General features: G+C 40.1%; 1 protein-coding gene across 2 annotated transcripts in view; it reads left to right on the forward strand.

Moving 5' to 3' along the window:
* TOX (thymocyte selection associated high mobility group box) overlaps positions 1 to 26,679 on the forward strand; it is a 357,067-nt gene that overhangs the window by 25,682 nt on the left and 304,706 nt on the right. The gene's annotated exons all lie outside the window — the stretch shown is intronic.

Here is a 26,679-nt window from a genome sequence, read left to right on the forward strand (position 1 = left end):
ATAAATGCAGCGAATGCCAAAATCAAACACTTGGGTCACTGAATGGAATGGAAAGGCTGAGATGTTTACGGGTTCTTTCTTGTGCTTCGTTAATCCCTAGCTAGGCATTTTAATGTATTACATTCTAGGTTATACAACACTCAATGCATTAAACGTAATTTGTTGTTATTCTGTTTGCTTTAACTGCATTACGGGAAAGATTGACTGGCATAGAACCAGGGCGGTCAGACCAATGATATAGTTTGCTGTATAATTGTATGCATTTTTTTTCATGTCTACCCTATACTTTTAAAAACAGAAAATAGACCACTGCGCACAACATTCATCCACGCAAGTATGTACCAGCACTTATGCAATACGCGTAGCGCTTGGCTTAGTTGGCATTGTTTGTAGTGTCTGCGGTTGTAAATACATGTGTCTTTGCACATTATGCTTTTGAAGTTGGGTTTGACACCATTTTTTTTCTTCTCTTCAGCCGTGCACCTCTTCCTGTGCACACTGTGCATGAGCTTGACAGGGTGTGCAGTGGGCAACACTGGCAGGCGAGTGATATTGTGAAGTGGCGAGCGTTTCAGCAGCTGCTTGCATGTGAAAAAGGAAGGATCAGATATGCTGCATTGTTAGTCTCGGGCACAGCATTACGGTCTAAGCCCTGTAAAAATGTACACATTATTCGTCAGCTGCAAAGCAAGCCTTTCATGTTCGGCTTCTTTTCGGAGGCTTAGCTCTCCGGCTGATGTGAACTAGCATGACATTGGTTTAATGGTCAGTAAATGAATGGGAGTGCTTTGAATTTGAATTGCTGCCAATTTTGCACCAACAAAAGGGACTGTCAAAAGAAAGAACAATTTTATGCGAAAATGCGAAGCACAAGCACTGCTTGAGGGAGATGGGGACGGCCCAACAGAGATATTCTTTAGTACGGCTTAGCAGTGATACTAAAATTATTAGAGATATATCCGTTTCACCGGATTCCTGAGCCGCAAACCAGGACTGTTGTATCTAACGCTCTTTAAAACCTGTTGTACACACTGGGCTCTGTTAGGAGGCATCCATCTGGAATTCGCAGCGCTTTGTGTTTTTTTTCTGAAACAAAGCTCTGTGCCTTGAGGGTCTGTTGGCAGAGCATGCGAGATGCCCACTGTTGGAGATCATATGCCTCCCTCTATCTCTTAGGGGGAAATTGTAGTTTAATCAGCTCTGGCACTTTCAGTGTGTAACCTTCATCAGGAAGCCAATTTGTCAGGACCGTTAGGAAGCAGGTTGCATCTGCTCTCCCCTCCTTTGGAGGGCATAGTAAGTAGGGAGCCAACTTGTTTTTATTTATTCTTCCTTTTGTTTTCTGTTTGTGTTTGGCTTGTTGGAACCCCAAAGGGTACCATAAGAGACCTCAACAGAAAATTAAGTTATAGTAGTCTACTTTTTTATGACAGAGTTAAACAAGCGACCTGCTGTTGATACCCATTCACTAGTAAAATACAACACCTGTACACACTTCACCCAAAACCTGTCTGAATGTCCCAACCCCACCTCAAAACGCTTTTATGTCCCCAAAATTGCCATGTGTGTGTACCCTTTTTCTTGTTTTAAGATCTCTGAAATTGCAAAATATTTATTTAATTGTGTTCCTTTCTGTTTTATGTAAAGCACTATAACATCTTCTTGTATTATGTCTGTACTATCTAAAAACTGAAATAAATAAAAGGAGTGAATTTGAATGAACAACCACAATAAAGCAAACTTACCCAGAATAGGCTCACAATTATAAAGACCAGACATCCACCATTCATTTATTTCTAAGATGATACATGTCCTAATAGCAGGAGTGAGACGGGGACGTGGGGGGTGGTTATCCCAAAAAAAGAACGGGATGGCCACACACACCCCCTGCTTTATCATTGCCTATCCCGTGCTTGCCAGAGAATGCTCTAGTAGCTTGTGGCCCTCGTAGTAATTAGAGGGACTATTCAGGGATATTTGTGAGGAATGGGGATTCTAAAAGGTAAAATCCCGTACACCTGCCCATGTTTTAAATTCTGTAATTTATTATTGGGTGGTGTAGGGGTGATTAAAAGTAAATATTGGACACTTGAGACACCATTATGCGACTTGTGTCCTATCTAGGTCGACATGTTTCAGCCCACCAAGGACTCGCATATGGGCCTGGGGCGTTCTTCACTACTAGTATTTTGTTTTAAACGCGGACAGGTTGTTTTTAACAATGGCAGGTGTACAGGGTTTTTAGCTTTTAGGATCCCCCATTTGTCATAAACATCCCTCAATAGTCCATCTAATTACATCGAGGGTCGCCTGCCACTAGAGCATTCTCAGTTTTTTCAGCCCTGAAAATATTTCAGAAGTTCACCAAAAATACATATTATAAGAACATAGATAAATTGCCCATTTCTAACACATTTACAAAGCCATCAAAGCTAACCCTCCTGCCTATCTTGCAGACAAGCTAACCATCTCTGGTGGTTCGCAGCACACCCGCAGCCTGGCCACCATCAGACTGCAGAGTGTGAAAAAGTAACAAGTCAGCAGACCTTTTCCATCTCTACACCCAAGATCTGGAACAACATTCCTTTCAGGGCCCCTTTAAGGAACACTATATCACAGTGCAGTAACCATCCACAAACCCAGCTACCTCTCCTATCACTAGTTGTTCAATTAATGCTTGTGTTTCATCCAGCTGCCTTATGGTTAAGTTGCGCTATACGACTACCATATACATACATGCACCTTTCAAGAGAGTCTGTTATTTATTTGGCAGCCCTTTGCGTTACTTCTTTTCGGGGCAAAGGAGGAGCGTATTGTATGTCAGGAGCCAAACACCATCCCTTAAAATCTTCTTGTTCTATAGATAGTCCTCAATCCTTCAACTGTTTGGATTTCTCTCCAAGATTGTTCAGCCTTCGACACCATTTAAGTAATAGGAAATGCTGCGTCTTTATTATGTACATTGCCAGCTCATTTAAATTCTAGTGGAAGATGTCATCTTGGTCCCAGTTTAATGTATCATGGTGTGAATGCTGACACTCCAAAGCCCCTCTGAAAGGTTTACTTAATTCCTACAGTTAAAATAGTTACAATTGGTCGCAGAAATGATCTGATAACATTGGTGCATAAATTCAGTTTATGCTTAAAATGCAGTTTTACACAACCCCAGGCCTAGCCATAGGGCCACGAAATGTAGAAAAAATTCTTAGAAACGAAACCTATTCTTATTTTTAAAAAAATCCATTTGTACGCGCTACAAAAGCTGTTACTGTTTAAGTTCCTGTTCAGCGGTTATTCAGTACGGTTCAGTGGCCGTTGTCAAGAAGGCTTTTCTCTTGATTGACAAGCCCACAGGACGGTGAATGGAGATTTTAATTGCGTATCATGTGTGCATACCGAAGTAGATAGATTGACTGACTCAATGTGAGGCTTTAATGCTTGGCTCCATATCTGCACAGCTCCGCCCCCAGAAACAAAACTAGAAAGCAAAGAAACACTGACCTGATGATTATTGGGTATGTTAGCTGGAAAATAAGGCCCAGGAATAGATACCATAAATACATCCCTCATTTATACACAGCAGTATGTCAGTCCAGCTGAGAAATATTCCCAACCTTTCCATATATAGTGATGGCACACTAAAGATGACGCCAACTCCATCCCTGGAAAAAAAAACTTAAACGTTGAGTGAAGTGTGATTTTTCGAGCTGCCTTGAGAGGGAAGAGAGCTGTATTCAAAGCCCTTAACAAAATACCAGAGCAAAATCTTATTCAAGCCATACTTTCGAAATCACCAATTTAGATGGATAGTAACAAACACCTCTGCATTTTCTGACCAGTTTTAATGACGACCATTATTGATCTGCAAAAGCTTGTAAAAAAGTGAAAGCAGAGGAGGCAATGAATGACTTGGAAAGATATATGTCTAATGTAATATTTGACAATAGTTATGGGGTGTTACAAATAGTCACAGAGTTAGATGTAAGGGGCAGATTGTATGTCAGAATATCTCTAACAAGAAATATTGTTTGAGGTAAATATAGGGACCTAAATATAGGTCACAAAATGTTTTTGTACCCAATAATTACTACACAATATTTTTCTAAGACGATATTCAAGCCACAATATTCTGGCACCATATCTGGCATATAAAAGCAAATCCATTTAGAAAAAAGAGTGAAGACATCTTTCTCAAACATTAGACTTGTACGTATGCAGTCCTTCTGTTGGTGTATGTGCACGCATAGAGCTACCAAGAGAGCCATATACCTAGGTGCCTGCTCTCTTTTCCATACTTCTGAAATTAATTTTTGTCAGTTGATGTAGATCGGGACCCAGAGATAATGTTTCATGGCTTGGGCAGAATACTTATCTGTTTGAGTGATGCTGCGGCACGATCAAGCACTGACTGGTGTCCATTGCGCTTCAAAATAATTAAATAAGCCTGTATGCCTTTTAGGGATTATTCATACAAATGCCCCAATTATATTTTAAGAAATAGGACCTGCTAATGGCCAATCTGATCTGGAGGAGTGGGAAACCAAAGGTAAAATTTAGACACACTAAAATGATCACACAAAATGGGTGGCCTGGCCCTATAGGACCTTGAAAACTATTGTTGAGTAGCCCAGTTACAGCACTTGGTGTTGTCAGGCTCCTCCAACCAGTAAAGGAGATCAGCCTACTAGCAGGGTGTATTCAAGATGCAGAATTAAAGCATATAGTTATGCTCTGGCAAAAAAATTGCCACATGGTGTACACATCATATGGGTGATATATGTCCAAAAACTACTTTGAAAATTTGGAATAGAAACCACTTTCACAGGGATATGAGCATTTGATACTATCCCGAGTGAATAACTTTAGAGAAGGAAGCAGACCTGCTGGCTACACAAAAACTGAGAGACTTTCACAGATGAACTAATGAATATGCTTGACGAAGTAAGGGCAGAATATGGACTTTTGTGTATGCCAGACTATTCCAAAAGGTGGGGTCATTGTGACCCAAGTATCGCGGTACACCACCATAATTGCAGTCATTAGATAAATCAATAGACAGTGGTGGCTCCTCCAGTAAGGCGGAGGAGCTTTGCCCCACTGCTCAAAAGGATAAATAAAATGATAATAACGTAACGTTATTATCATTTTATTTTTCTTTTTACAGTCAGTGGCAGATCGGGGCTGGCCAGAGCAGGGGGAGTAGAGGTTTGCACTCCGTAAGTGCTCATGACTGTTTGGCCTGCCCTCTAGGACCGGCCAAATAGTCATGTGTACTTTGCATGTTCCCCACCAGGTTGCATTACACAGCCTGATGAGGAACATGCACAGGCTCTCTGTCCCGTCTGAGTGCCGAACCACGACGCTCAGACCAATCACAACGCTGCATTGCAACAATGTGATTGGCTCAGGGGAGTCTGTGTGCTTCCTGCTGCCGGCTGAGACGGGAAGAAGGAAGAACAAGAGGACAAGGACGGAGGAAGGTAGGTCTTTATTTTTTTTATGCACTCCCGATAATCATCCCCTCCCCCTGGGCCATCACACTACCCCCGTCCCATAGCAGCTGCTACTGTCAATAGAACTGACTGAAGGAAGAGGATTAACAAATGAACACCCCCATATACACCGGAAAATAAGAGATACATGGAATAATGACCAGAAACATCCACTTGCAGACAAAAATGGGGCGAAACATTAACATATCACCATGTTGCCACTACTAACCTAAGATTCCGGATGCCGCTGTGGAAAATAGTGCATAGACATTGCAATAGACAGAAGAGTTTAAAACAAATAATACCCTAAATAGATCCCAAATGTGCTCTAATGCAAGACTCCAAGTGCACAGGTTATACATATGTTATGGATATGCTCTAAAATAGAGGAATAGTGCAAGAAAGTGGTAAGAATCTGGTGGCAACTGAGGAGAACATAGCACACCAATCCCCGGAGCATTACCAGATGGACAACGCCCTAAACCAACGAGATAAAAAATAAATTAGAGATGTGTGGCTTTCGCCCTAGTTCTAGCAAAAAGACATGTTGCTCTCAGAGAGTCCTGTAGTAAGTAAACGGAAAGCAAATGGGCACTGGCAGAGAAATATAAAGAGGGCGATTCACATAGTTGAAAAACTTGCAGAGGGTCGAAGAGAAGAGACCTTATTGTCAGCAAAGCGACTGGAATCAGTGAGTGAATCTAAACTACAAGAATTAACCACTTAATGCACAGGGAATACATAGGTGCTCTGCAGAAGACTGTAGAGACAATGGGGTTTAACGAATATATATTGTCTTGAATGATAAGTATTGTAATGCGTAGGTATAGAATCAATAAATTGTACAAATAAATAAAAACTAAAACAAAATGAAGGGTGTACCCAAACCACCCTACCATGGTGCGCACTAGGGGAATTAGCAACTTGATGCACTTTGTCCAGAATTCCCCACCGCCAAAGAAGGAACAAGAATTGCTGTCATCCTAGTCAAAAGTAGACTTTGTTGCTCTCCTTCTCAGCCTCAGCACACTAATTCTTAATTCTGCTTGATTTGAACATTAATCGGGATACTTTGTGAATGTCCTCTACATTCCAACTTTGTGTGTTCGCCCAAGATTCCCAAAGTTTCTCCTTGCCTGCACCATGAGCACAACATCTTCCCACCCCTTATACGTGAGTCAGTGATTGTGAACAATGTGCAATTGTAATGTCATCTGCACTCAGAAGTGAATGCAGACCTTTAATCTGACAATCATCGTCATGTATGATCTTTAGGCATATTTGTAAATTACTTCACACCTACATTCTAATTAGAGGCAAGAACGCTTTATAAATGGGCATCTTAGCCTCTGGACCATAAAAACCTTCCCTTAATGATCCTCAGTGTTGTAACTAAGAGGGATAGAAGTTGGAAAAGAAATGCTTTTAGTCAATGTAACAGGTTTTATTTTTTCCCCACCCGCCCCCCATGGCCTCCGTTGATTAAGTTGTAAGAAACGACATTATTCATATTGTCAGTGTAATCCAGTTTGGAACACCTGAATAGAATAACTTAGGTCTTACCACTGTTTCCTACTATTTCTGCCGTGCATCATTCATGTTACCTAATATATCATTTAATTTTTTTCACTAGCACATAGATGCCCTGATGCGAGCCAAAGGTTCCCAGGCCTTCTACCCCAAGCAGACACAGCTTCAGACGTCTTCATGCGCTATATCATGGGAGGGGCCATTGTGGAGAGTACCCCCGAAGACTCGTTGACCATAGCATAGCATGTGCATAGGTGTCCTCACCCACTTGGTTTGGAGTGGTTTGGAGACGTTAAATAAATGCAACGGTGTTGTAGTTACGAACCTTTATTCTGCATTGACTTGGGAGTATAAATGAAAAGCAGTTAAGATTAAAGCATTGGTATCGGTTAATAGTAGGAAACTGGATTAAAAGAATATGCTTAACATTGTACCCAAGGCTAATAGTTCCTGCATTCATTGCATTCTCTGTTAAGCTGTTGAAATGTACCCAAATCCTGCATCACTTTGCTCTAACTGTCTGGAATGAGAGCTGCTCCTGTGTTGTGAGACATCCAAGGCCGTGAAAATAACACTCTTCTTTCCTTCCGAGAGCTGAGCCGGATAGAATAGTACTCTCTACCTTGTTAGTAAGATTCAGTGACTCACTGAACAAAAATGTTTGATTAGTCGTTTTCTTGTTTCCTAACCTTTGCATGGGAATGTGGGATGCAAATTGTACTCAAGGCAATACAATCATTGAGTGAGATATATGCATGGGTATGGTGCGGTGTTAACACTTAAAAATGTATTTCTCAAGTAGGCCTATATACATATTAACGCTAAATAAAGGCATAAAAATATAATCGACTGACAAACGTCGTAACATAAAGAAACAATGAAAAACCTCGTTATGTGTTATGCTCTCCAGGGGCCAACATGAAAGGTGATAGGTCATAAACCACAGGTCAAAGTAGAAACACACCACAGTCCCATGTAATTTCTTCAATTCAGCTAACTTCTTGAACACCACCTGTTGTGGGGAGTTATACTAAAATGTGTGTTATTGAAAAGCAACATAAGTTGTAACTACTCATTTATAAATTAAAAGAAGTTGTACTGAAGGAAGGTATAATAAAAGTTGCAGGCCTTGGGATGTTTCCGCGTCTGTGTACCTGCTCCACTTTCTTTATTGCTGCAGTCATGTCACTGACCTTGTACTTGGATAGTATGAAAGAACTCAAAACGTGATTGTAAAGTACGATCCATGTCCAAGTAGGTGAGCACGCTCAAGTTGGACACACCCAAATGTAATAATACCCGCACCTTCAACCTCTTCTTCTGCGGAGGTGATTCAAAGACCAGAAAGGTTCTTCCCTTCTATATCAAAGAGGCTTCTTCCTGCTCCTTTTTCAAGTGGGAACTCAACATGACTTTCTCTGAGATCTCGCGTGAACTGCTCTCATTTGAATACGGAAAACAGGAGATGGTCTCTCTCAATTTCCCATGATTCTCTCTTTTTGCAGTGCTGCAATGTCAACCCAGCCAAGAACTGTAAAAATTGCAGGTGAATAAAATGAAATCTTATGTTAGGAGGGAATTTTAGGGACCCCCAGTATCACCACAGCCTTTGATGCTGAGCCTCATGGTTTGAAAGGATGGGGAGAACAGAAGGGTTAAGAAACCTTTCATTGACACAGTGTTTTTGTTATAACAACATTGGGCTTCATCATCACTCACGGTGAAGGGCAGACAATGAGTCCATCCAAATGACCCCTAAAAGGACCCCAACCCTACTAAGGAATATACGAATCCAGGCCTTCCCAGGCAGGAAGCTTCGTGGATGACAAATATACTTAAGTAGTAAAAATGAATGCTAAGATCAAGTAGGAAAACATATGGTAGAAGAAAGGAAAACAATAAACACGTGTACTGTCAGAAATTCTGGCACATGAGAAGCTTTAAAGAAGGAATAGAGTAATGTTACAAATGGTTGAAACAGGTAATTTAGTTCATATTTTGTGATAGGGCAGAAAACAATTAAAGAGAGCTCCTTTGCAATGGACAATCAGCGTGAGAAAATACAACGGTGAGGTCTGATTTATTTTTTTTGTATGGTGCATTTCTTTTTTTGTTTTTTAATTTCATTCGGTTGAGGAAATTCGACGCCATGTATTGGGCCATTGCAAAAAATGTAAAACTGCACATAAAAATGATAAATGCCTCTATTAATAAAAACAACCACGCATAAGAAAGTTCTAGGTTTTTCTTTTGCTTAATCCCACAAGTTAAAAAAAAAAAACATGGCTACTGAAAATATATTCTTCAGTACAATAGACTTTTTTAGGTTGGTGAAATAACCAGAGCTCATTTCGCAAGATACGCGTGTCATGGCGAAAACTGCAGCCAGCACCATTATGGTTTTTTTTTAGCGTGACAAATGTTTGTATTTCAAGAGCCGGAATCAATGCAAAAATTGTGTTGAAAATAATTTATTGAATCACATTATTTTTAAACCTCATTCGCTCTCAGAAAATAGTATGGAACCAGACTCCAATTACACCTCACAATTGCTTTATTATACTGGTTGAAATATATTCCTGAAGCTCTTATTCCTTTTAGCGTGCACCATTTGCACAGGGCTGTTGATGTCTGTCAGCGGCCCTCAGTGCAATCTGCCATTCTTTGAGTGTTGTGTTTAAATTGCATGCATCATAAATATGAATCTTCTCTCCCTCGCTCTCGTTGGTGTTGAATTGTTAATGTGTTTCAGTGTTTGCAATAACCCCTGAATGACTTTATCGTAGCAGTGCACAAAATTGGATTGCACATTGCAGTGCTTTCTATTCGTGAATATGTATGTGTATAGATCTTGGCTATACGTGGTTGTGTGGCCTTTGAGCAGGGAGAGCAGAATATTAACTTTTAGTGGCTTTTTGCAGGGGTGTACTCTGTTACTTGTGGGAGAAGTTGGTATCTCCAGAAGGGCAGATGGAGGCTATGTTGCTGTTGTTTAATGAGCTATCTGCTACTAGCTGCTGGGTGATGAATACTGGTCGGCACGTGCAGGCATCATTGGGAAAGAAGGGAAATCTGACTTGGTTTGATCATGACGTTGGCACCAAGAGAAGAGAATGTCTCCACATAATATGCAGAATCATACGCTCAACTGTGTTCAATGATCAAACCAAAGCTAGCTTTATCTAGAGACGTAAGTAAAGGTGCATAATATGATAAAGCACATTAAGATGGTGGCCCTAGAGCATAATTGGCTGTGTATGTCACAAATCATTCAAGTAACGAAAGGTTTGGAAGGTGGTGGCCATGAGTATTGTTAACAATGTACAGAACCTGCAGCCATGTCTATCATCAGTCATGCTGCCTGGCAATGTCTACAGTTGGTCAACTCTATATGTGGCTGGGAATCTGATTATAGACAGTTGTGGGGTGAATATAAATGCTAGTATGATCCAAAAGCTGATATTGGGGTGCAGTAGTTCAAAGTCTCTTGGCCCAGATAGATTGTGACTTATTGGTATGAAAAAACATGGCATGGTGGACACCATTATTGCACAGTTAGTTTTCTGTCACTTGGGGAAATCACTTCTTTATGGAGGGGGTGCTTTCATCCATGCCCATGAGAAGGGTAAAACTGATTGTTCTTTGAATTTTTGGTTTCTGTCTTTGGTATGGCTATCTGAATCATTTTGTCAGAAAGTATTACAACTCCATCTAATGTAGTGGTCTGATCAGGAGGGCATTATTCAAATCCAAGTGCAAGTTGGCTGTCAGCAGAAAATGTCGATGCACTGTGGAGCGGCACTTATACAAGGTGGTACATCAGACGGCGGATGTGCCTCCGTCCTATGCATCTGTTGACTTCTCTGCAGGCAGTACTCAGCAGGAATAGTCAAGATCATCTTTGATTTAAAATGTTATGCTGGTTTGGGGCCCTCAATGTTGGCTCAGTGATACGGGGGCTCGCATCAAATTTCCTGATCATATATTAAAGTTAAAGCACATGTTTAGTAGGTCCAGCTGAGGCAGGGATGTGTCCTTGTCCCATTCCTTTTTCAATGTTTACATTGATGATCGTGTAAGAGAGGGTGGGTGGCAGTCGCCAGTGCCCCAGGATAGGGAGCATGACTTTCCCTAGCCATTTGCGTGGATGGAATTCTTCTACAGGACGTTATAATGATAGGCCTCTTGCGATGACTGCATCATTTGGCAGCTTATGGGGCGCACAATAACCTGTATGTAACCATGAATAAACACACCAAAAGTTGCGTTTTTAGCACAGGCAGGTTTAAAAATAATGGGTTACTGGGGTTTGTTAGGTAGTGCAAACTAGAAAATGCGATCAGGTCTCACTGTCTGTGGACTCACAAGTTTCCTGGGAGCCGCTGATTTGCAGCTATAAGTAGCCCTTATTGTCTAGTTTAACAAACAATATGCTATTAAGTCCATTACATCCTTATTAAAAGCATGTATATATTTTAGTCCTCAATATAAGGCATTTAGGATTCCGAGTGTAGAGTTACAAAGCACTTTGCAGCAGGGATCAATAGTACATAGTGCTGTCGGCTGGGTTAACATTGTCACAGCGTGTATACAAACCTTCTCCCAGTATCAATCATGGGAGCTGCTGGGTGAATGCTTGGGATGGGCTATGGTTTCAACACCAGTGAAGAGTATGTAGGTCCATCTTGGGGATAAACGGTTCAATACATTTTGAAGCACAACGCGACAAATATCGGCTAAGGTCTGGCTGGGTGTGGCTTTAGCAGCTTACCGGAATTGGCATCAACAGGTCTGCGGGGCAGTCACAAGTACCCTGCTCCCAGATCGAAGAGAGGACAGGCAGCTTGTAGAATAACAGAGAGCAGGGGCTATGCTGCTGGTTTAATGATAGCTGGTCCAGTCTGTGCCTAACCTTTCATAATGACAGGTTATGGCATACTCAGTTTAAGCCAGCCACTCCTAGTAGGTTACCAGGAAGTGTGACATCTGCAGATTTAGTGTCCTCTTCCGGTAAGCTTTTCTATGATGGATATAAAAAAGATTTTGACCAGGAGAACACTCTTCTTTATTTATGCATAGAGCTGCAGCCTAATGTAGGGCAACACGGAGGATGCCATATAGGCAGGATATGTTTCCATGTTGTGCAGTACCTTGTGTCTAACTACTAATTGAGAAAGAACATTGGCTGTGCTTCTTGTGCAAAGCTGAGATAGAATCTGTGCGGCCTGTGATTCTGGTTTGCTACAGATTACGTGACCTGTTAATGTCATTGCTGCCAATGTTGGGTTAGGAGTAAGAAAAGGGGGCATGGGTGAGGAAAACAGACTCTCCTCATTAGTTTTTCTTTAACCAGCATTTCATTTACCTTAAAATCGGGTTTCTAGAATCTTCTGTTTAATGAATTGATCAAAGAGCAAGTGTATCTATTTTGACACAATTTTTTCTCCTACCTACATAATCTAATAGGGCATTATGGTTAAATATGAATGCGTCATGGATAGCAGGCTGTTTTCCAATTCACCTATTATGATGGGCCTGCCAACAATTCCATCAAACATCTCCTATGTGTACAGCAGGTTCTGAAGTGTGTGTGGGATGTGCTTGTGTATCTACATGACTCAGTGCATTAGGAAGCATGGGGTGTGCCTGCTTCTAGCTCATGCCAAGGATGAGGACCCTGATGGTAGGCATCTGTTTCATCTTTGTGTCTCTTTATGTCACCTAGCGTGATCCTATGGATTACAGTCTGCTCCGCTGCCATGTTATCTGCAGGTGGAAAGTCGGTTCTATGATACCTTGTTGAGGCCTTAGTGTAAAATACAGTTTGCAGGGCCTTTTAAAGCTAGTCTTACTTCCGTTATTCAAATAACTTTCTTTTATGGAGTGGAAAGTTCTAGCCGTAGGGACCAAACTGCCTTTGCTGCAAGTTCAAGCACTACTGCTAAGTTATGGTCACAGCTCGCCCTGGCAATATGGTAGAAGACATTATACCTAGGGGCATAATGCAGGCCCCTGCAGCCTGTGCGCCGCAGGGGCCCCGACTGACCAGGAATACACCAGACCTTCTGGGGCCCCCCCCCCATTCAGCCCAAGGCCAGTGAATATCTGTGAGATATGGTAGACTCAGTAGCGGAAGCTCCTCCGTTATGATGGAGGAGCGTCACCCCGCCCCCAAAACGGGAGAAAAAAAAGAGACTCATTTTATTTCTCCCTTTCTGCCGAGTCTTGGGAGCGGGGCTTGGGGTGGTGACGGCACTGTGGGGAGTGGTTGTGCACTCCCTCCACTACGCATGATGGTTTGACCAGCCGTCTCAGGCCGGCCAAACCTTCATACGCAGTGAACCTCTCTCCAACCACTGCTGCATTGCTGGGGTAGGAGAGAGCAGGCACAGACTCCCAATCTGTCCTGGAGCACAAATCAAGGGTACTCAGGCCCATCCTTATTGGCCACAAGGCATTGTGGGATCCTGTGCCTGAAGCAGAGGAGCGGGACACGGCTGGCTGAAGATACGTTTTTTAAAAATTATTTTTTATTTTCTGCCCCTACCTTTGTGACACTTATGCCCCGCCTGCCCCACTACTCGTCTTAAATACGGGCCGCTGCTGAGACTCAGGGGCCCCTCATCGCATTTTGTAGAGGGGCCCTATCATTACGCATTACACCACTGATTATTCTTTACTTTAGCAGGACCCTGCTCTCTATGCAGCGCTGAGAGGGGTGGCGAGAGCTATAGCGTTCCACGGATTTGCAAAAAACATAACTTTTGCCTGAGATACCACTGCAGCCCTTTTATTCACAGCCGCAGTAATTCGAGTTCTCAATATTCCTTTAGTGCCGCTGGCTGCAATGCATTGAAACGGGAGCTGTTCAAATGACGTGTGTGTCATTGTTTTGCTGTAGAAATATCATTTGAAACATCGCCAGGATGCATTGAAGGGCTAATTGCTTCACATAATACCGCAATCAGGCACATTTGAGCGGTGCCGCTGTTTTTTCGTATCGAGACTTCTTTTCTTACGCATTTTAAATTGCAAGGCATTTTGCGAATAATAACGCTGTTCAAGCAACTCGATCTATTTGTGTTTATAGGTGATGTGATTAAAAGCTATATATTCATGTCCTGGTTCCATCTGCACACCACCTGTGCCGCAGCGCCAGGCTCCTCTGAATTTGGAAACATCCCCTATAAAATGGTTTTGTGTTTCACCTTCATCTGGCAGGTGAGCTGTCCACCTTTTCTTGTGAAACATAATCAGTTGTGACATAGCAAAATTAGACACTAGCTTTTATTATCTCCTGAAATCAAAAACCATAACTGGAAAGGTAAGGTGGCAGGCCCATTACAGGGACTCCAGAGCCCAGTTTACAAGCTGAAGGTGATTTTCTCTTAACACCCAGAGTTTAATTAATTGCCTTGAAATATTGAGTAAATTGTTATTTGAATACTTCACGGCACCACATGTTAACATTTCAAGGACAAAGTGCTCTGCTTTCCCTCTTCAGTCCTGCCTCGACTGTCATAATATATCTTCTGAATTTATGGAGGGAGCTGCAGTCGTAAGCAGAGTCAGAAGTATAGGAAAAATTAGGTGCAGGAGTAAAATATGATGGACAGAAATCCAAATGCCTAGTGCTTCTCGAAATCTGATACCGCTTTGGGAGTTCATAAAAGGCCCAAGAAAGAACACCTTCGCAGGCTCGGCGCAGGCCCTTAGACTAAACAGAGTTTCTTTCCTGCAGTATTTCCAGATGAAGTGTGTTTGAGCCCTGACAGCAGAGTGGCTCACGGTTAGATGTTGACAAGTTGGCTGTGGAGGTTTCCAATGAAGAACAGCTGGACATCTGGGAAGGAAAGTGTGATATCTCTTTCTAATTTATTTTAAGTTCACGTTTGCATCACCGTCTATATTTGTCTGCTGAATTACAGTGTTTGTGCTCGAGTCTTGAGCCAGCGAGGTGCAGGACTTAGGAAAAGCAAACATCTGCCAGTTTATTGGAGATATCTGTTGGTAAAGTAATTCATGTCATGCTCTGTTTTGTAGGCCTGTAGAAATAGATGAAAGTGTGTAAAACCTTGCAGGCCGCATAGTTTGATCATTTTAGCCAACAAAAGCATTACTCTGTACTTTTTCTCTCCCCCCTCCGTCAGCCCCCCAGGACACTCAACCTCTTGCAAACTTCATCCTTCCATCAACAGATTAGATTAAATATCCATTTCCGCATTATATTAATATTGTCAATGACACTCTAATACCGAAAAATAAATGCCCGTTTCTATGGCTACGCCATAATGGGCAGAGGCATTAGATTGTGCCTTAAGGCCACACGCGTTCAGATTGGCTCTGACCACGTTATTCATTGCTGAGCTATCAAATTGAGGAGATTCTGCAATATCATTTTTCAAGCTTTTTTTTTACCGATGTCAAATTTATGAGACCATTAGATTTAATTTTAAGCACTAGGATAAATATTTTTAACATTAAGGATAAAGTGCTCTAGTCTAATTGTCTTGGATAGGTTATTTCAATGTAGTGTTTTTTTGGAATTCATTAAGTCGTCTATTGTTACAGTCAAGTGACAAAAGTGGGTTACGATTGTAAATTAAACCTCTAATGCTGAATCCTACGTCCAACTTGAATGTAGAAACATACTTACAGGAACACCAAAGGAAATATAATGCTGCCAGGCCACTTTCTCCCTCTAATTATTTATTCTTTGTGCTGGGGCTTTGCGGATCCTCACTGTATCAAGCTTGCGTTCCTCTTTCCTTTCTGCCCCTTCTCTCTCTTCTCTCAAAATGGGTAGACTTCAAGGCAAGGTTTTTTGGGGGAGTGGAGGAGTTTAGGGTAAATATTTTCTGTACAGAGCGAAAAAAATATATCTAATATCTGCTGGATTTGCATTCGTGCTGTCAATTTTCCCATGTGAAAATATATGCTGGAATGTTTTTTGCCTGAGAAAATGGCATCTTTTGTAGGACTTTCAGGCTGCCAAAGTACTTTAAAAATCACCAGTCTTTTAGCTTATCTACTGTAGAAAAACACAAAGTTCTCAAAGTTTTGCTGGAATGTTTTTTTTGGGACTATATTGTGATGTTAGTACATATGTGCAAATCAGTAGTATTTGGTGGCCGACATTTAGGGCCGGCTTTATGGCTGTGCGACTGGTGCAGCCACTCCTGGAGCTGACATGAGGGGGTGCGGTGTTAAAATAACTTATGGGTTTGAAATCATCACTCCTGCAAAGTTCCTTGCCTGTTCAGCAGTCTTCAGGCAACAATAAAAATTTCAAGGTAACTCTGGTGATTAATGTTCCTGATGGAGAGAGATCGGAATTTTGTCTTGTGGTACTTTTGACTCATCAGAAAGTAGTACTGAGGGTAAATGTGGTGCTGCAAAGAACGTGAACCATGCAGATCCTGGAACAAAGTATGAGTGAATTATGAGTAGCGCTATCAAAAATTAAATGTTCGTCAGAAAGGGGCTATTGTTATATGAGGGGCACTGTTGGAGGGTGGAAGTGAGGGAATTCATGGAGAAGGAGGTCAATGGGAGGGCACCAAAAAGATTTTTTTGCTGGGCGCCACCAGTGCTAAACCAGGCCATGCCTACATTGCTTCTGCTATCCACTGTCTCTGATGTGTACAAATGATTTCTGGTTTCTTCTCTACACCAAGATGTGTCATATTTCAGACTGTAGTGCAAACTGCATAACAAAATTATCCACCATGGATGCCAATAAAATAAAGTCGTCTATGCCAGGTCATCGCAAACTGTCTGTAACAGTTAACCTTTCTCGACTCTAATCTAATTTTGCTAGGGGAACCAATATACCCAACTGCTATTAAGGAGGAGTAGCTGTCACATACAACTCGGTGGCTGTTATTGGCTGCATCTTATACATGTGGGTCATTTGTTTAGCCAATGGCTCTTCACCTTTTGACTTCTGTTGCAAAGAAATACATAGAGAATACAGAAACAATGTTTCATCATATATACAAATGATTAAATATTGATTTGATTTGCAAACAAATATATCAAATCTAAACATTAATATTAGCGGGAAGTATGGAGTTTTTTAAAATTCAGTTGAGGCCACTCATCGTCCATACTATATTTTGTTTGATGCACTTGCACTGCTCCAACGATTAATCTGAGGATAGCAATTTAAGTTTTAGCCTACAATTTCAAATACCTTCACATTTACATAACATTTGACATTTTTACAGTTTGCTTCGTTATTTATATACACTTTATTAGTCTGTTAATATTATTTAATTTTTTAATCAGTCGTTGACCCCTTGAGTAGGCATCACAGACCCTCAGGGGTCCCCAGACCATAAGTTAAGAACCCCTGGTTTAGGCAATTTTACCCTTGTGCTTCCTAAGCAAATAATCCTTGGCATTGCCATTTTCACAGCCCCAATCCATAGTGTAGTCGGTAAATGGCACTCCTGGGGAAATGAGCAGTGGTTCAGAAATACTCCGGTGCGCAACTTGATGTTTGGCTGTTGCTGTAAAGCAGATTTCTGCCAGATATTGCGCCCAAAAAGGAAAATTCATATTAGATGTCATTGTATGTGTTTTGCATAGAGCATTTGTGAGTGAGCAATGTGCCTAGTTATCTGATATGCCACAAAACATTTGTAAGCAGAGCACATGAAGTATTTATTTGGGAAAAAAATACATGGTGGAGTTGAAGGCTTAATGATTCATAAGAAAGCAACATGCCAGCCTAGACAATATTCTTTGTGGCAGTATGCTTGCCAATGTGTGTCTTCAAAATGCACCATTTTAAAACAACACACAAATATGTGTGCTCAAAAGGCAATTTACTGCCACATTATATTTCCATTTTGTTATTGGTAAAAAACTTAAAGTCTAAAACACTCAATCTTTTTCTGTTTTGAAATGAGTTCTTTAGGTTAATGTTTCTGCTGAAAATGTTTGACTACCAGAGTTTTTATGGCATGATAGTTTTTCCTGTGGCATCTACATGTTATTTCCAGTGTCAAAGAAAGAAAGTGGTGCCCAGCCTCTGTGGAATATGTACAATATTTTCTCATTTGTCATGTCGCTCCACACACAAAATGCGCATTTGTGCAGCACGCAGTATGAAAAAGTATTTTAAAAAATGAGTCAGTAATCATTAACAATCATTTATTTTGTCATGTACATCAGCCATAAATGCAAGGCATGGTATAAAACAAATTGCTTTCACTTGAAGACTTTTTGTGGTTGCAGTTGCCTTCTTGTGATTTGTTGAAAAAAGTCAATACCGCTATAAAATAATCTTTTACACTTCCTAAGAGAACCACTAATAACCCTAATACACTGCCAAGAGCTGACATTTTCAGAATTTCCCATGTTAATAAAACTCCTTGCTGTATCCAGGAGCAGTAGTGTGAAGGCAAGCAAGAGTTAGCAAACTGCTTGAGTGACCATAACAGGGGCTTCCCAATCAATTTCAGCCTTTAAGTTTATGTTGTGGAAAATTTCATTTCTTGAACGAGACAACTTTAATAACAACTGTGGAGCAATACACTTGAAGAAGCAGAACATAACATTTATTTATACAGGCTTTCACCGCATCACTCGTTTACTGTTATTGCTTCTGATCCACTTATAAATAATATATATTGCAGAGAATTAGAAGCCCTTCTGCAGTAATGCATTAGTTGGAATTTTCATGGGAATACGCCATTACATTTTGTCATTAATAACTTTGGACCTATTTGAAGAATGTGCAAGAAATGTGGTAGAAACTGAATCCATTTACTTTTGGTTCTTTGTTCCAAATCTGGGGCAGAACGGTCAAGGAATTCAAAAGTTAATAATTCAAATGACTTTTGTGAGTTGTGCATATATCTATGTGTCAGTACTTGCACTCGGCTACAGTAATACAAACTATACAGATCCACACCAGAGTTGTCTTGAGCCCTTTTTGTTGTTTGATGTAGGTTTATTTAATATGTTTTTAGATATCTGCAGGTAAGAAATATTACAAACCTTGCTTGAAAGGGTTAAACAGTCACATCCTCTTGTGGTCCACAGATGACAATTACGAACTTTGTGGTCCAGCTGGACCATTATAGCGATAGCGATCGTATACTTACATATTTAATCACCCTTCCAGAAGACTACAAAAATCGAATCTCTTGTGATTCACTAGAATGAGGCCATGTCAGAAATACTAAATATGATTGCCCCTCAGAAACTAAAAAAAACAACATGCCACAGAATCATCTTATTGGTATTTTAAACACTTGAATGAAGTAAGGAATGCTCAGGGAGCCTTGAAGAAATCTAGAGGCAAATTCCCATTCACTAAAATCCTTGAAAAATTCTACAGAGAATACAGAAATTAATCTATGGGGCAAAATCTTCTTCAGAATTCAAAAGGATCTAGCCAAAAAAAAAACACCCTAAGAAACTCATTGAAATTGTCTGCCGAACCAGCAAGCCAGTTGCTGTTTAGTAGTAGACAGTTCTAAAAAAAAAAAAAGAATGTTCTTTGGTGAGAAAATGAAAAAGATCAATACTTCCCCGGATTCCTTAACACGGACTTAGGGATTTCTACATCAACTGATACATCTTTATTACCATAGCCATATGTTAAGGAGGTCTCTCTGTACGAAATGATCAATCAGTAACAGAAAATTCTCATCTGTCTTCTCATAACTAATTCTGTGGTAACATCATAAAGGCAAAACCAACTCAGTGGACCCTTATTTGACAAACCTAATGTGCACATCCTAGCCAAGGGGGAGTTGCTTGATTGCCCAAAATTAAGTCATGTAAGTCCCCTCCTAAAAAAGAAAAGGATTTGACCTGGAAGAATTGAGCAACTTTTGCCCAGTAACTAACCTTTTAAGTAGCTCCATAGTTTCACAACAAAACCATTTCACATCGGAAAATGATCTTTTCAATAATATCAAATCAGGTTTTCAAGTTGTATGAAGCTAAGAGACAGCCTCGCTGTGATTAATTGACAATGCACTCCACGCGCTAGACAATAGAGACCTGTGCCTTCTGATCACGCTAGACCTATCAACAGTGTTTGGTAAGGTTAATCACTCGACTATTCTAAACCCATTTATTTTCCCTAGAAAGGCATAAATAATATATATGCGGATCTGCAGAGTGTAATATGCTATCTATTGCCATTGTGTGTGGGGAGGAGCCATGACTCATGAGAGGCGAAACATCGAGTGGGTCATGATAACTCTCCCCTCCTTCAAAAATGGCAATAAACATCATGTCATATACTCTGCAAGTCTGCATATGTGGTTTATGACATGGTCTTTTTTCACATGTACTTTTTTAACACAATATTTAACCTATGCCAGAATGCTAGGGGTTACATTCGTGCAGTATTGTAGAATTACACTAAAGAAACCTTGTAATTATCAGTAAAGTTGTTAGCCTGTGTAAAGTAATTGTTAAATGCAATCTGTGAGGCAGTCAAATGTGTTTTTTCCATTATCAATTGTGTTGTACTGGTTTTAATAAACTCAAATTTGACCTTTGCACAGTAGTAATAAATGCATAGATGTGCCATAGAGTTACTGTAATAACCTGTTACTAGGTCACATTTATTTTCATGATATAAATAAAAAATATTGGCTGTGAGCCTGTGATATAAATGTGTTGTTCAGTATCATTTCACATGACCAGCTTATTAAATGAACTTTGTGATCATACCAAGCATAAAGTCTTTGGGGTTTTTCCTCTTCTAGTCTATTCTTCAGATAATCTGCACTGTACTTGCATTTAAAAACTTGTGGCCTAAACAGAACCTAACACGAAAAAGCACTTTATAAGCACATTTTAACAGCGAAAACACTTCAATCTGTTATTTTTTAGCCACTCTGCAAATAACATTTGTTTACTTTTCGTATGTCTAGTTAAATTAACTGGGACGAACTCACAACGCATTTATGAGTATTTCTGAAGCACAAATCCATGTAAAGGCCTTTGTCAATTGGCCCCATAGTTTGGATTTCAGACTAGTGTGAACATTTTTTTTATGTGCGCCAAAAGATTGATAATCAAAAAAGGAAGCCACCAAAAACAAAACATTAATTATGGCCAAGTTAAAGATTATGAGGCAAATTCACTATTACATTTAACAGTTTTTTGTGTGCAGTTTTCTGAGAGAACGGTCAATGGCACTAAATAACTTCAGTACCAGTGACTTCTGAAAAGTTTCAATAAGTCCACCCCACTCATTCAATCAATCAGCATTTGTAGAGTGTGGCACTGTTACTCCTGAGGGTATCTGGGCGCTGGGCCCATCGATCAAGTTGTGTGTTTTCCACTAATTCTGAAATCTGGATGTGTGGGACCGTTTTTGTGAGTAGAGATTTATGCTGTGTGTAGTGCTTTTAAAAACGAGCAAGTTCACTTCTACGCCATGCACATTAATAATGACAGATACATTGGGTACAAAGTTCAGCTACATTATTGTCAGTAACAGGGATGTCGGAAGAAAATTTATTACAGGAAAGGGAGGCAGGGACAGACACCGTGTTGAACTAGAAGATAAGAGCCTAGTTCAGAGTTAGTTTGTGTTTGGTAAAAGTGTAATTGCTGCAACTGCCCTGCAGTATGTTGATTTATTGTCGACCATTAAGCAGTGAGGGTTTGCTTGAGTAAGCATTATGTGTAGGTTGTTTTTATATGTAGAATCATGCTAAGCACTCTTTCGTCTTTTGCAATCAACCTGTCAAATATGCTTAACAGGTTCCTGGGGAAATTCCTTGAAAAACAGTGGTACTATTTAAGCAAGACCAATGATACTTTGTTTTAGCAGCAAATATGAAGAAAATGCCACAAAGGTGTATGAGACAGGAACAATAAATGCTAATGTTTAATTTCTTTGTATGAGCTATTCAAATGGGTGCTCCCATTAATTTACCAGATGTTTATTTTGAGTCATTAGTGAGAACAGTGAGTGTTCTCGAAGAGTGGAAGGAGAGCTGGAGCTGTGTCAGATGTTGGCGAACTGAAAGTACTGCCCCAGCTTGGAACCCATTGTGACCAGATTATGATCCGAGCGTTGTGATTGAACAGACAGTAACACACATCCTTAGTTAAACTTAACATTGGGAACTATGGCGCAATAGATACCTATTTGCTAGATGGAAGCCATTGAAAGGTAAGGAGGCGGCTCACTGGAGTTTTAGCCATATCAGCATCCACTCCAACCCCTTTTTTCCAAGATTAGAAGTCAGATAATAGTAGACATGGTAATAATAGCACGCGCCATGTCCAATGTTTTGAAATTTCAAAAAATCTGGTGGGAAGCACTGTTATTATTTTTATTAACTAAATTATATTAATGTGAAACAAAATGAGACAAGAAACACTGTAAACTGTCCCAATCCCTTGTATAACGAAAACCATGGCTTCTGAGAAAGAAGGCATATGTGCCACAATCACAATACACATATATCACACACACACACACACACACACACACACACAAATATGCACAAATATACATATAAATATAATTTATATGTATATATATATATATATATGTGTGTGTGTATGTGTAAATTTTCTTCCGACATCCGTTACTGACTATAATGTAGCTGAACTTTGTACCCTATGTGCCTGTCATTATTTATGCCCGTGGCATAGAGGTGCACTGGCTCATTTTTAAAAGCACTACACACTGCATAAATCTCTGTTCACAAGAACGGGCCCACACATTCAGATTTCACATTAAGTGTAAAATACACAACTTGACCAATGGGCCCTGTGCCCAGATACCCCCTGGGGTAACAGTGCCACACTCTACAAATGCTGATTGATTGATATATATATATATATATATATATATATATATATATATTTCTCTAGAGATAGAGAGAGAGAGATACCTGAACCCACTAAAAATCACCAGATATAGTTATCTCAAGTAAACTCGTGCACTAAGGTGACTATCACTTGCCCCGCCCCCGCCATGCGCAGTGTTGTCGCCGACACTGTCTTTTCAGATGTTGCAGTTATTTTATCAATTATGTCATAGAATGTCATGAGTGATGTAATATGTGAGGTCAAAAGTAGTATAGTATAGTTGGGTACAGTAAACGCATGACATACTGGTCTACTTCAATCATAATTCAAAAGAATTTCATAAGGCTTCAGTATACAGAATGTCACATGTTTGCAGTATTATATTGCTATTCTGACATATTTTGATCAAATAACATGAACATCAGCACAACAATAGGGGAGAGGAGTTGGCCTAACGGCTAGGGCGCTCGACCTCAGACCTGGGGAACTGGCTGAACATCCTGTGATTCAGGGCAAATCACTTAATCTCCCCGTGCCTAATAAAAAATGAATGCGTGTCCTCGTAACGTAAGTGGTGCTATGTAAAGCGTTCTGATATCTGACTGGGTTCGGGTCACGTTTGCGCTATATAAAACACTGCAAAAAAAAAAACAAGTAAGTCTCAGCGCACGTTCTTGTTTGTTTAAGATATAATAGTGAAATACACAATGTTTTTTACTGCCCCCTTCATATGTGAGGTCATGACTCAGCCAGACCTTTGTTTCTCTCCCCGTTGGGTAGAACCATAGTGTAATCCTGCATAAGCACCCTCATATCTTTCTCCTTTATACACCACCACTATGGTATGTAGACATATCTGAACCCGCTATCATTAATATAATTCTACTGACAGCCCTGTCAAGCCACTCTACCACTAATCGTTTACTGTGATGTTCCAGAATGGTATCAGTAGTGTATCCAAAGCTACACTCGCATTCACTGTCCTTTGACCTAAGGACCAAAGATGTGTCTCTACTTCACAGTATCTGGGCCAGTTACTTGGGATCTAGGATATAATCCACTCGTATCCCTTTTCTTCATTTTACCACACCACCAGATAAGGGGCTGAATTTCTAACTCATGTGATTATTCCACTTTGTCTCTTTTGCATCATGGTTTGGATCCACTAATATCATGATGGCACCATCTCACCGAAAGAGGGGAATCACATTTTTAATGAATGCAATTAAATTGTAGAAATTGATGTGGCTCATTTTATAAGCTGTATTTCTTTAAGATGTCTCCCAAGGAAGGATTGTTTGTGTTTGACACACCAGGTCAGCATACAACTCCATAATGTGTGCTTTTTCACATCAACCCCATTGCACTTTGTCATGAAAATTTCACACTTTTCTTTTAAATTTAAGAGCACAGCATCTAATTTAGTGTATGGAATGCTTACACAAAAGATTGTGACAGTAGAGTCTGTTTAGTCCTACATTTGTACCTTCCAGATCATAAAATAATGGACTCAGCAGCTGCAAGTTGTGCTCGTTTCCACGGACATCACTTTGGTGCTCTCCTCTCTCATCAGAAAGAGAACTGTTTGTCCCCACAGTCTGTCAGCCTAGAAAGACATTCATTTATATGAACATAATGTTTGAATTTTGATGTTTGTGCTCATGACATTACACGCTCATGAAAGTGGTTTTCATGAAACTGTTCCGGATTTAATAGATTTTCAAGAAATACGTGATTTTACTCAGAAAAAGCAAAAGCACTTCTCTTAACATGAAAATTTACCTTAGTATGAATCGTAATCTGAGAATGAAAAATCTGATTTATGAAGCAGTTTTGTTTTGACAAGCAAGAATTTCTGATTCAGACATGACTGGTCGGTGTGGCCATGATACATGCAAGAGTGACTGATATATTTTTGTATAACATCCAACCATTGAGGATGTAGGGACTGCAGGGAAGACTATATATTTAGTGGAAGATGGTTTGAGGTGTAGATCTCCCCTTTTTTAGAACAAGCGATGCTTTATCTTCACAATTGCTGTTCTCTGAAAATGGTGTGTCCTTTTGCTATGTTTTGCTAAAATAGAGAAAATGTATTACTGTATTAAGGTTTGTTCGAAGAACTAATAGGTCTGTATGTTTATATAGAGATGTATTGACCATGGCAGTTAGAAAGTTATAAATATTATTGTAATATTTGTGTACTACACTATCCCCTCATGTATAGTGAACACATCGCCAATGTGAGGCAGTAAAGCCTGTAGTAAACACACTCCATATGACATATTTCTGTACTGTATTGGAACAGCAGGTAGTATTATTTATTTAATGTGTGTACTTGATGTGTATAGAGAAGGTTCACAAAGACAAGAGGTGTGTGCCCAATTCCTGGATCAACACACCTCTTAGAACTAGCCTTCATAGTACAGAAGGAAGTTATTAGAGATCAGCTTTAACCAAGGTTTAAAGTGAGGCATTCCAGGAGATGTGGTATATTGAATCAACTGTTCTTGCTGGTCTACTGGCCTCTGTTAGATAGCTTGTATGATGGCTGGATTGGGTGACTACAGGAATCTGATGAAAATGAATCAATTTCTGTTTTCCGGGAAGTTAAATATGAATTGTCTGTTATTTCAGAGCCAAGTTGAAGGGACCTCTCAGTAGGAGGATTGCGACCTTCTCATAAGTCAACCGATAGTGCATTGCCTTAATTTTATTATATTACTATGATGTGTGAATTATGATACATGATGGGACTTTCTTGACTTGGTGAAATGCAAGAGTTTTGTTTATTGATGACCGCCTATCTATTAGCTGTGTGTCTGATCCGCCAGAGGGTACTGTCGGGTGTGAAAGTGAGCAATTTGGCTTCCCTGATTGCTTGTAGTTAACATTTATACAACCATTGGATACTCTGACATCACTGTATGTTTTGATGTGCAGGTTTAATGTCTGCGTTACGTTTGAGGGAATGAATGTTGATTTGCTCCTTGATGCCGGTGAGGCTGGCTTTCAGTTTGTGTATGAAATCCAGAGTGCTTTTAGGTTTTTAATGTTACTTATGATAAGTGTTTTGATGCATAGCATTATTGTGCTTCACAAGTATATCTGAGCGGCTATGCCAAGGTGGAAATGGAAGGTGTTCCTTTCGGGTCAGTGAATGTGCATTGTGTTTTCAGCAGGTCGACCAGTTAAATACTGTATTTGTGAAGGGCATTTTCTCTTTGCCATTGTCATGAAGAGGAGGATCTGCAGAATATGTTGGTTAGCCTGTCAGAAATCTACTAGAGTGCTTTCACAGTTGTGATGGAAAGGGATTAGTATTTCAATGGCATGGAATGTAGGGATGGTGTTTTTATATTACAGGGGTTGCGGTTCAACTGCAATATATTTTTCTGATTTGAATAATCAGTGTTTTCATATCATATTTATTTATTACCATGCCTGACACTTCAGTTTACATCTGCCTCAATATGGCCAACACATTTGTAAATGTTCTCCCCATGATATATACTTACCTGCCTTAACAAAAATATGTAGATTTATAGATTGATAACTGTGAGGTATGTGGATGTTTTTCACTTAAGCATTCTGAATGACATCAGATAGGCAACGAGAGCAAAACTCAAGTTGTCTATAATGTCACTCAGAACCTATAGGTGTAATGCATCCCCTATCTCATTTATAATTTTAAGTTATCTACGGCCCCCAAATTCTTCAGCCCCTGATTATAACTGTTAAGCTCAGTCAAACAAGTAGTAGGGGAGCCATACATAATATGACCTTTCCTCCCCTCAAATTTGAAACAAATACCTTACCTGCCATCCTTAACCATCCCCCACAATCCGTC

Source organism: Triturus cristatus, chromosome 5_1, assembly GCF_964204655.1.
Source record: "Triturus cristatus chromosome 5_1, aTriCri1.1, whole genome shotgun sequence".
In the NCBI taxonomy this organism is placed as follows: domain Eukaryota; kingdom Metazoa; phylum Chordata; class Amphibia; order Caudata; family Salamandridae; genus Triturus; species Triturus cristatus.